We start from the raw sequence: 10,739 nt of genomic DNA on the forward strand, positions 1-10,739 counted from the left end.
ATGTAAGCATAGACACAGACAACACACACACATCCACACGTGCACACACACACACACACACACTCTCAGTGGAAACAGGCATGGAAAATGAGCAGGAGAGGGCCGCTGTAATATACAAGGTAGCTAAATGGATTTATTTTATGAAATCTAATAATCACAGCCATAAAAACGCTGTAAAATTATTCCTGACATTTCGTCAGCGTCCACACCGTTTCACGTCTCGCCTTCACAGAGGCGAGCAAGAGGATACGGAGACGTGTGAAGGCTGGACGCAACGGCTGCGATTCTGTGCATGCGTGTGTGTGTGCGTGTTTGCATGCATGTGAGTGTGCGTGTGAGTGTGTCAGAGGTGTATGTTAACCCTCATTATCGCACACTCGAAAACAAGCACTATTGTGGTGAAAAAAAAAAAGAATGAAAAAATGAAAGACAGAACTAGAGAGCGATACGCCAACGGTTCGAGGCACACGTTAAATATGAGGATTTAACTGAACAGGATATTACATCATCAAGCCCGCTGCGGGGCCAGCCGTTTCATTGGCTGTTTGATTCATTCTGACCCCCTCGTGCCACCCGCCCCGTGACTCAAAGCACATTTAACGGGCTATTAATCAAAACATTTAGTCCATATTCATTCAGCTTTTATAGCGCCGCCATAAGCCCCGACTTAAAAATTATACATAGGGCGAACATTTAATAGCACCAGAAAGAGAGGGATGGAGTAAGAGAGGGAGAGCAGGAACGAGGGAGGGAGAAAGAATGGGGGATGATTAAATGAGTGGGTGGAATTAAAGAGCGAAATAAACCAAGAACAACAGAAAGAAAGAAAGAATGAAAGAGAGAAGGAGAGAAAGAAAGAAAGAAAGAAAGAAAGAAAGAAAGAAAGAAAGAAAGAAAGAAAGAAAGAAAGAAAAAGAAGTAGTCGACTGGAGACACCATAGGAGGGGTATTGAAAAGTGGGATTAGGGAGGGGAAAATCGAAAAAAAGGAATAAAGGAATGAAGTAAATGGATATGGAATGGTTTGGGCAGAGGATAGTTTTCCAACTTTTTTTTTTTCCTTTCCAAAGCCTGGTTGTCGGCTGCTGCAATTCCAGACGGCATTCCGCGGGCCTCTAATATTTCAGGGCAAGGTGGGGAATCACACATGTGCACGTACATGTACACACACAGACACTCGCATGCAGCGGTACGCACACGCCGGCTGACACACGCACACAGACACTCACAGGGGAGCTAACCACGTTAAGAGTGGATGAAAACATTAGCTTGAAGCTCGTCTCTCTGTTGGCACTCGTGCTGCCCTGACTGGTAGGGCTTAGAGCAAAACAAGAGTTACTTACTGAATTATAGGCCCCGAGGCGCACGCACACACACACACACACACACACGCACACACGCACGCACACATGCAGACATGCACACACATACATACAGGCAGACAGATGCAGGCATGAAGGCCAATTAACAAATTGCTACTTGTGCACTGGTTTGCACACACAATTTTCAACCCAGCATGCACACATGGGCAGACAAGCTACACTGTCGGTGAAACACCACACAACCATGCAACCATGCGTGTGCATGTGTCTGTGCGTGTGTGTGCATGTGTAAGTGCATATATACAAATGATATGTACAAATGATGCATTAAAATACAGAGGATAAATTATTCCCTCAAAACACACACACACACACACACACACACACACACACTCCTGACCTTGAAAGCTCCCGTCAGTAACAGTGAGGTAGGTATATTATGGTACCCTCTAAAACCACAGAGAGTATCTCCTCCTCCGACTGTCATGGTGGTCCTGCGTTGCCGGCTCCAGAGCCGCAGATTTATAAGGGTTGTGACATCGAGGAGTCTGGGAGTTTTTAAACCTTTAGAGGGGAGCAAATACTTTTAATGCCATGCAGGGGAGTTAAATTGAACACAATGCATCAGGGCAATATTGAATGCAGGATGGCCTAGAAGTCGGAGAGACCACGCTGTAATCCAAAGTCCCCAGGTTTGACCCCCCTCCAGGATCTCTCAAGTCATTGACAAACCCGTGAACATGTTCTTGACCATGATGCTGAATCATTACCGGCTCCAGGCGATGCTGCAACTGAAATGTTCTTAAATCTTTAAGTCTTCAATGTGGGATCAATTTTAAAGCCGCTACCATGAGATTTTCGTCAAACGAGACCATCCCTGAGAAGATTAGATATTGCCATATAATGATTGCAAAGGCTTGACTCGGAGTCGGATTTCCTGCAAAATCCAGTGAAACGATTTACGGCACTCAGACGGGATACATAGCCACAACTAAAGACGCAGTACCTCACGGCTGTCTATCTTGCAAACAGCTGTTTTTCCTACACACAACTTCATCTCTCGCTCTTCTCTTCAAAACCAAAGGGTGACTGTAGACCTCTGTGATAATGAAATCATTCCTTCGTTGAAACACTACCCCCTTTTTTCCCACCAGGATGTGCAAAGTCAACAAAATCAACAACTTCTTGCGACCAGGAGTTCACTCGTACCAAAACGACCACGGGCGGTCAAAATGACCGCCTGTTTTTAAACTCTATATTCTGTCAAGCTAAATACCCAGTTGAGATATTAATGCATTGCATATGTTAGTATGTCTATTAGGAAAAGACTGACACCAAAATTAACAATTTAACAACAATAATACTATTTAAAAAAAAACTTCAGAGAGATATGGTCGAACTTGAAGAGCAAAATTGGAAAAATGAAAATATCGCCTGAAAACAAAACGGAAAACACATGTCGCTAATCTAACAAACGTAACAAGGCCTATAAAATGTGAATTGTATAAAAATAACTGAAAATAACTAGTGAAACAGTGCCAAACAACGACGGAACTTAAAAAACTACTAGACCGACAACCGCCCACGGTTTTTAAACTCTATATTCTGTCAAGATAAACACCAAACTGAGTTATTAATGCACTGCATATTGTAGCGTTTTAGGGGGGCAGTCCGGGAGACCATCGCCACAGCCGGGACGCGAACACACAATTCCTGTACCGCAAGCGACAACGTTAACCAGTCGACTAAAGGGTCCGACCCGTTAATCAAGGACCAACGTGTCTACTTATCCATGCACGTTACAATATGTTGGTACGTCTGTTAAGAAACGACAGACACCAAAGTTGATATTTAACAACTTTTTTTAAATACTGCAACGCCTCGGTGGTAGTCACGGTGCGTCTGAAACGGCGGCTGTACCAAGACATGATGGAAATAATCAAATAAATCAAGTTTAGGCTATTTCTCCGCACTGGAGAACGCCAGTGTGTTTCTAGGACAGAGCAATGACGCGACCAACACGCGTCGTAAAAGTCACACGACGCGCACCATGACGCACAAATTACGCGCGGTCATTTTGACCAGTCATGGTCGTTTTAGGTCGACCTTATCATAACTTTTTTGTGCAATTAATCTAAAACTCATTTTAATACAAATACAGACCATTTTAGGAGCATTCAGGGAGCGGCAGGTCTGTATCGGTTATTAAACTTCGAGCCACACCAGTCGTGGCTGTAGTTGCCGCCGTGAGCACAGCAGTTTACGACAGTCTGTCGAAAATCATTTTGGTTGCAAAAGACGTAAAGGGAGCGGTTGAAGTAGTGATGAGCAGTGCACAATAAAGATGGAGCGTTGGAATTGAGGTTGCGGTCCGTAAGTTATTAAACATAACATCACTGAGTTGTGTGATAACCCAATTTATTTCCGTTTTACTCTGCATAACGATCACATTACATTCTTACTACCTACAGCTGGAGCCCACTGTGTGTTTACATGCACAATGTGCATTCGTAGGGTGATGTGAACAGTAAAATGTGGAGCTACTGTGTTTGTTCTGCACTCAACTTGCTTTTGTGTTATCGATTTGGCAGTCCCTTCAGGATTTCACAGGCTTTTGTGTGTGTGTGGGGGTTATGCGGCTTTTTTTAGGGGGGGTGTTGCGGCCTACAATGCCCGATTTCGCGGCAGGTTTTCTAAAAAATTGCAATGCATGTTCTGACGTTTTTAGCCCCCCCTTTTGTTTGTTTGGTTTTTTTTATGAAATTGCGGAAGTGAAAATTCCTAAAACAGCTGCGATTTTTTTAAAATGTGAAATTCATTAAAAATCGAAGGCAGCTTATTCCAGTGAGAATAAAACCGTACTGTTCTGGGTGTTATAAGTACCCTTACCGAAACCACCTCACTTGGCTCTTGCTAACTAGCCACATGCTGCTAGCTCTCTCCACCTACACTAGCCCAATGTTACAACACACACACACACACACAGAGTTTGTCGTGCAAACAGCCAAGCACGCATTACCATTAACCACGCATATTTAATCTAACTCACCTTGATTCTTTCCGCGCTTGCAATAGATCTGGATGCAACAGCCTCTGTCATGGTGATTTGTCTGTTGTCCAGCCATTCTCCGGAGTGTGTTTTGAGGTAGAAAAGTGCTTGTCAGTCGATGGTCTTCGTTTGTGTTCCACTACGTGGTCGTGCAGAACATCAGGGGGTTGCCTTGCACGGTCTTACGCAGTAACTTTAGTTGGTAAATGTGAGACACCTCACATACGGTGAGACGGTCGTGGCGCACACAAGGAAGTGAGTGTGGTGACGTATGCCTCAATGGTTTGCGCGGGGGACTGCTATAATTGGTGAAACTCGGGGAAAACTGCGATGATAGGTCAAATTTGCGGAAAAGCTGCGGTGATTGGACAAAATTGCAAGGTCGCGCAGAATTCACGGGGATTGGCTGAATTTGCGTTAATTGCTGCGATCGCGAAATCCCGGAGGGCCTGATTTGGGTTGGTGTTGATGTGATCCCGAATTTTAAAGGACATTTTCACGGATGGTTTTGCGTAGTTGCAATCAGTACTGATGGATATTGTAGTAATCGGTGTTATCCCGCTCACAGTCTTCCCCGCAACGCCTGCATGTACCACAATGCATTGCTGCATGCTAGCTTCGGCATCGTCGTCGTCCATAACAAAATTCTGCCCGTGTGTGGTGGGACGTCGTGTCCACCAGTGGAAACGTCGCTCAGCAGAGAAGAACAAGGACTTTATTTTCTTTTTTCTTCTTTTTTTTTCCAACGGCGTGTTTAGGGTGGATTAGAGTACCAGAAACCCTGCTAGACTGTATTTAGTTTGTCTTGCCGCCAACCGACGTCACGATACGTCACGCCCCGAATGGCTCTCCTCCCCCTCGGCGCCTGAGAAACAACCTCGCATGCCAACCTCCTCCGGCCTCCAGGAGCTCCTGGATTGCTGAGCGGCTCACCCTGCCACAAAGGCAGTACAACACATCCATCAATGCAAGCTGGCATGCACGTAGTACACTTGGCAAAGGTAGGGACCATCATTTGCCAAATACTACGACACACAAGGTAGTGTCTTAGCAATTCTTGTTCTAATGCATCTTGTTTGCAAGCTCTTTTTGGGTTTTGGTAGCAACGTCCACTGTAGCTGCAGCTTAAAGGCCCATGCGAGACATGTGTACGACGCCATGAACAAAGAGCTGCCTGTGCAATGTGTGCAGTTGGATTTATAGAGCAATCATCACAGTAAGAAATAACTTTACTATCTATTGTTAAGACCAACTCCAAACACAGGGGGGATATTGTGCAACTGTGACCACCAAAAAGCACTGCAAAGACACACACATACGCACACATAAGCTAACACACAAATAAAACTGAACACACACATCGAGATTCACTTCATAGTTCTACATAACAGTAATAAATGTGGGTTCAAACACACCTAAACGCAAATGTGAACGCGCACACACACACACACACACACACCCAGGCAGACATGCAGGGATGCACGCTTGTTGAGTTTGTACTTGTTGTGGGGACAGGGATGCAGTGCATGTACACGTGCACAAAAAACAAAACACAAACACAAACATGTTTGAAAAAGATGCAGGCAAAACAGCAATGTGGGCATGAACACCGAAACACATGCACCCAAACTATGAAACACACACGCACACACGTACAAAGGCAGTTATGTACTTGCCTGCAGAGTAAGCCCGCAACATCTTCAACAGATTGCCACAGCCATTAAAGCAATAACACACACTTCACATTTCACTTCATCAGTGGTTTACTGTCGGCCTCAAAAGTCGTTAAGAGCTGCTTTTAACGAGCAGGAAAAATAAAAGTCCCCCCTTTAACGAGATAAAATAAAAGTTCCCCCTTTAATGGCCTGAAATCTTATTAGCACTGATGCTAATTGTTAATCATAACATCCTACTGCTTTGGTCAGTTCTGGGTGCGTGTGTGTTTGTGAGGTAGGGAGTGTGTGTGTGTGTGTGTGTGTGTGTGTGTGTGTGTGTGTGTGTGTGTGTGTGTGTGTGTGTGTGTTTTCTGCCTTGGAGGGGAATATTGTTGAATGCGGTGGTAAAACTGAGATGAAGGCCGCAAGGGGAACACACTCTCATGGCACATTAACGCACACAAACACACTGGGAAGAAAACAACAACCAAACAAAACAATAGAGAAAATACCACCCTTTAACAAAGAGAGGCATTGTTCGGGCGGGTCCTGGAGAGGAAGAGCTGTGAGAGAGGACCAAGTTACAACTCCCACACTAAACGCACACACACACACACACACACACACACACACACACACACACACACACACACACACACAGTGATGTCTGTGCTCACAGATAAACCCCATAGCCTGTACATGTGTAAAACACACACACACACACACACACAAAAGACATGAAAAGTGGGGAATTTTTGTTTCCTCTTGTCGCCTTGACCTGGGTGACTTCCTGCGAGAGTGTCTCAGACAGGAAATACTGGTCTGACAGAAGGTGTGTGTGTGTGTGTGTGTGTGTGTGTGTGTGTGTGTGTGTGTGTGTGTGTGTGTGTGTGTGTGTGTGTGTGTGTGTGTGTGTGTGAAACAAAGACCTTGAGGAGATGCGGGATATCATGTGACTTCACACTTACTGTTCTTCACAAAGTCCAAAAATCCCTCAGCGGTTTCCCTAAAAGGTCCCGTCTGAAAACCTCCAGATGACGAGTTCCTCCACACCTCTCACACTCCTTCCTGTCGGCTCCCTTGACCCCTTTCTTTGACCCTCCCTTTCCGATGCCTGTGTCAGGACTTGGAGGATGCTGGAGTGGCAATACAGAGAGTTGAGGAAAATGTCTATTTTTGCAGAACAGCACTGTGTGGGGAGAAAAAAAAATCAAAATTCGGTCAAACTTTGATTTTGGACTCTTTGATACTCGAAACCCCCCGTGTGTGCTGGGACGCCATTGGAGACCGCTTCAGACTTGAGAGAAACGGTCCCCGCCTGCTTTCCATGCGGGCCTCACGTGCATATTTTTCATAAGTTTCTGACCTTTAAGACCTTTATGAAGGGCGCTCTCACGGTGACCCCCCCCCCTCCTTATTTTCTCTCTGGGAGGAGAGTGGGGAAACAGAGCAAGGATAAATGAAAGCATGCCCGCCATAAAATTCAGACACAGGGCGTCCGGGCAGCGAAGCGGTGTGTTCCGTTGCACAGGGGTCGCAGTTCGAATCCCCGTGTTGCCTCCGGCATAGTGGGGCGTCCCTACCGACACAGTTGGCTGTGTCTGCGGGTGGGAAGCCGGATGTGGGTATGTGTCCTGGTCGCTGCACTAGCGTCTCCTCTGGTCGATCGGGGCGCCTGTTCGGAGGGGGGGGGGACTAGGGGGATAGCGTGATCCTCCCACGCGCTACGTCCCCCTGGCGAAACTCCTCACTGTCAAGTAAAAAGAAGTGGCTGGCGACTCCACATACATCAGAGGAGGCATGTGGTAGTCTGCAGCCCTCCCCGGATGGCAGAGGGGGTGGAGCAGCGACCGGGACGGCTAGAAGAGTGGGGTAAATGGCCGGGGGGAGATTCAAAAAAAAAAATCAGACACAAAGGGAACGCGCGACAAGGCGAGCAAGGAAACTGAAAGCCAACACTATTTAAACGCTGACTCTTTACTCAGCGCTGCTGCTGGGTTGCAGGAAAGTTAGGGACATACCTGGGTACATATTTCACATAGTATTGGAAATGAATGCCGAAATTAGCTTAGCGCACTGTGACACAGTTCATATGAATTTCCAGAAATACTTCCCTGCCTCTATGGAAATACAACACACACACACACACACACACACACACACACACACACACACACACATATATATATATGTGTGTGTGTATGTATATATATATGTGTGTGTATGTATGTGTGTATGTATGTATATATATATATGTATATATATATGTGTGTGTGTGTGTATATATATATACATGTATATATGGTGAGTCAAGTAAATTCTTTATGAGACAGTACAAGCCTGTTTCATGCCATAAGCGATCATCAGCTGTCAATAAAGCTGCTCGTGAAAGAACATACCTTTTACTGCCTCGTCATGCACATCACGTGCACAACGCCCAATGGGGAAGGGAGAGGTGCGACGTTCAAAAATTCAAAAACTCGTGATCGCCAACGGTCCAATGGGGAGTTAGTATTTGTCTACCGACATGATTTATTTATAATTACAAAGTAGGCGCTTATATCTGTGTGTGCAACTACTGGCCAATTCCTTCCTGTTATTCAATGTGTATATTTCTGGTTTGCAAATGATCAAATATTTTCCCGTTAGACATAGGTTGCACATTTTACTGCTGGTTGAATATGCTTTGTTCTTTGAGAGGATTTTCCAGGTGGTCGAATGTTTCTGTCCGCCAATGACCAAATATAACGACTTAAAGATGTTAGTAGTAAATGGCATGTCCTTTCGCGAGCAGCTTTATCGACGGCTGATGATGCTGATGGCATGAAACTGGCTTGTACTGTCTCATAAAGCATTTACTTCACTCACTGGATTATTTTGCTCCTTATTTGTTGAGCACTTTCCCTACTGTTGAGTGTTTCTTTAAACAAAGTTATACACACACACACACACACACACACACACACACACACACACACACACACACACACACACACACACACACACACACACACACACACACACATACAGTGGGTATACTGCAACAGAATTGTTCGGCGACTTCAGCTAAAAGCTCGTTGACACCTTCTCATGCCATGCCATTTCTCGCCATGACGCCGTGGTAGAAGTGTCGCTTTATGACGTGTAAGGTCATAAGCGGCGTCTTTATGAGCCGCATTGTTCCATAGACTCTGACGTTAAACTTCCCGCCTCATTTATGAATATTGATTACATTTATGTGTTGGGTAGAGGTTAAGTACAAGGTTAAGGTGAGGTGCTGGTTGACCCACTGAGTCCCGTGCAGACGCCGGAGGGCGTCTCGTGTGTCATATATCAACGTTATTGTCAATAGCATCAGCTGTATGACGCCTTGGGATCAGAATGGGCTCCGCTCGCAGGTACCAATGACGATGACGGCAAATATCAGCCCTCACCAACCTGATATAGGAGGTGGTGCTCTGCAGCTGATGGTGACCTCTGACCTCCATGCAGCAGGACAACCCCATCTCAGGGCTCGATCAGTATCTTGAAACATAATGGATTCTTGAGGGATGCTGTGCAACTGTGACCACCAAAAAGCACCGCAAAGACACACACACACACACACACACACACACACACACACACACACACACACACACACACACACACACACACACGCCCGCAAATCAGTTTGCCAGGGTGTAAATTTTGCCAAAAGGTGTTTATCTTTTCTTTTTCGTAAATGGTAAATGACCTAAAGTAACCCCACCAGTTAAACCGAGGGAAGGGTTAGTGAAGGGTGAACCCAGAGATGAAATAAACACTGACGTACACCCCAGCTCCTCCAGTCCTACCTGAGCTCCCTTAAGACATCACAGCATGTAGCTCAACAGTGACTAAATAGCCAAACAATTTGGTGATTAACATCTTGTTAAATTATATTGCTTTTTCCACTGCACAGTTCAAATGCATTCCTCGCTGCTAGTTAACACGCGGGACTAATACGGGGAGCATGGTGTGCACAATGACTTTATAACCATGTGTGGTGGTGCAACGCACCGATACCGACAGTTGCACATGCGCAGAAAACCGAGCACACACACACACACACACACACACACACACAACACATGAATACGCATACTGTATGCACGCGGTGTTGCACGAGCATGAAAACCTGAGCGAGAGAGCGAGCGCGCTGCGGCGCACACACACACATACACATACGTACATACGCATACTGTATGCACGCGGTGTTGCACGAGCATGAAAACCTGAGTGAGCGAGCGAGCGCGCACACACATACACACACACACGCAAATACTCATTTAACTATGCAAATGAAACACTCACAGATGTGCACAAACGATAAAATTATCAAGGATCAAGCGATTACTGTATTCATGCAGGATTGTTTGTGTAAGCAAGTTGATCAATTTCCTAAAGATTACCGTCAAGCCGAGTGAATAAACACCAGAGGAGCGGAGGTATGGATCTAAACGGCATCTAAAGGTAGACATCACCGCTAGGTAACAGAGCAGTGTGTGTGTGTGGGGGGGGGGGGTTGAGTGACACTCACTCACGCCACTCACTCACACAGAAAATACACACAAACGATGGTGTGCTCAAACACGCACACGCACGCACGCACACACGGGGACGTGCCAGTAGGTGTTGCTTGTTTGCACGAGCGTGTTCTCACGGTCCACTTCTGAAGCCACGTTGACTCATT

This window comes from Lampris incognitus, chromosome 20 (assembly GCF_029633865.1).
Source record: "Lampris incognitus isolate fLamInc1 chromosome 20, fLamInc1.hap2, whole genome shotgun sequence".
NCBI lineage: Eukaryota > Metazoa > Chordata > Actinopteri > Lampriformes > Lampridae > Lampris > Lampris incognitus.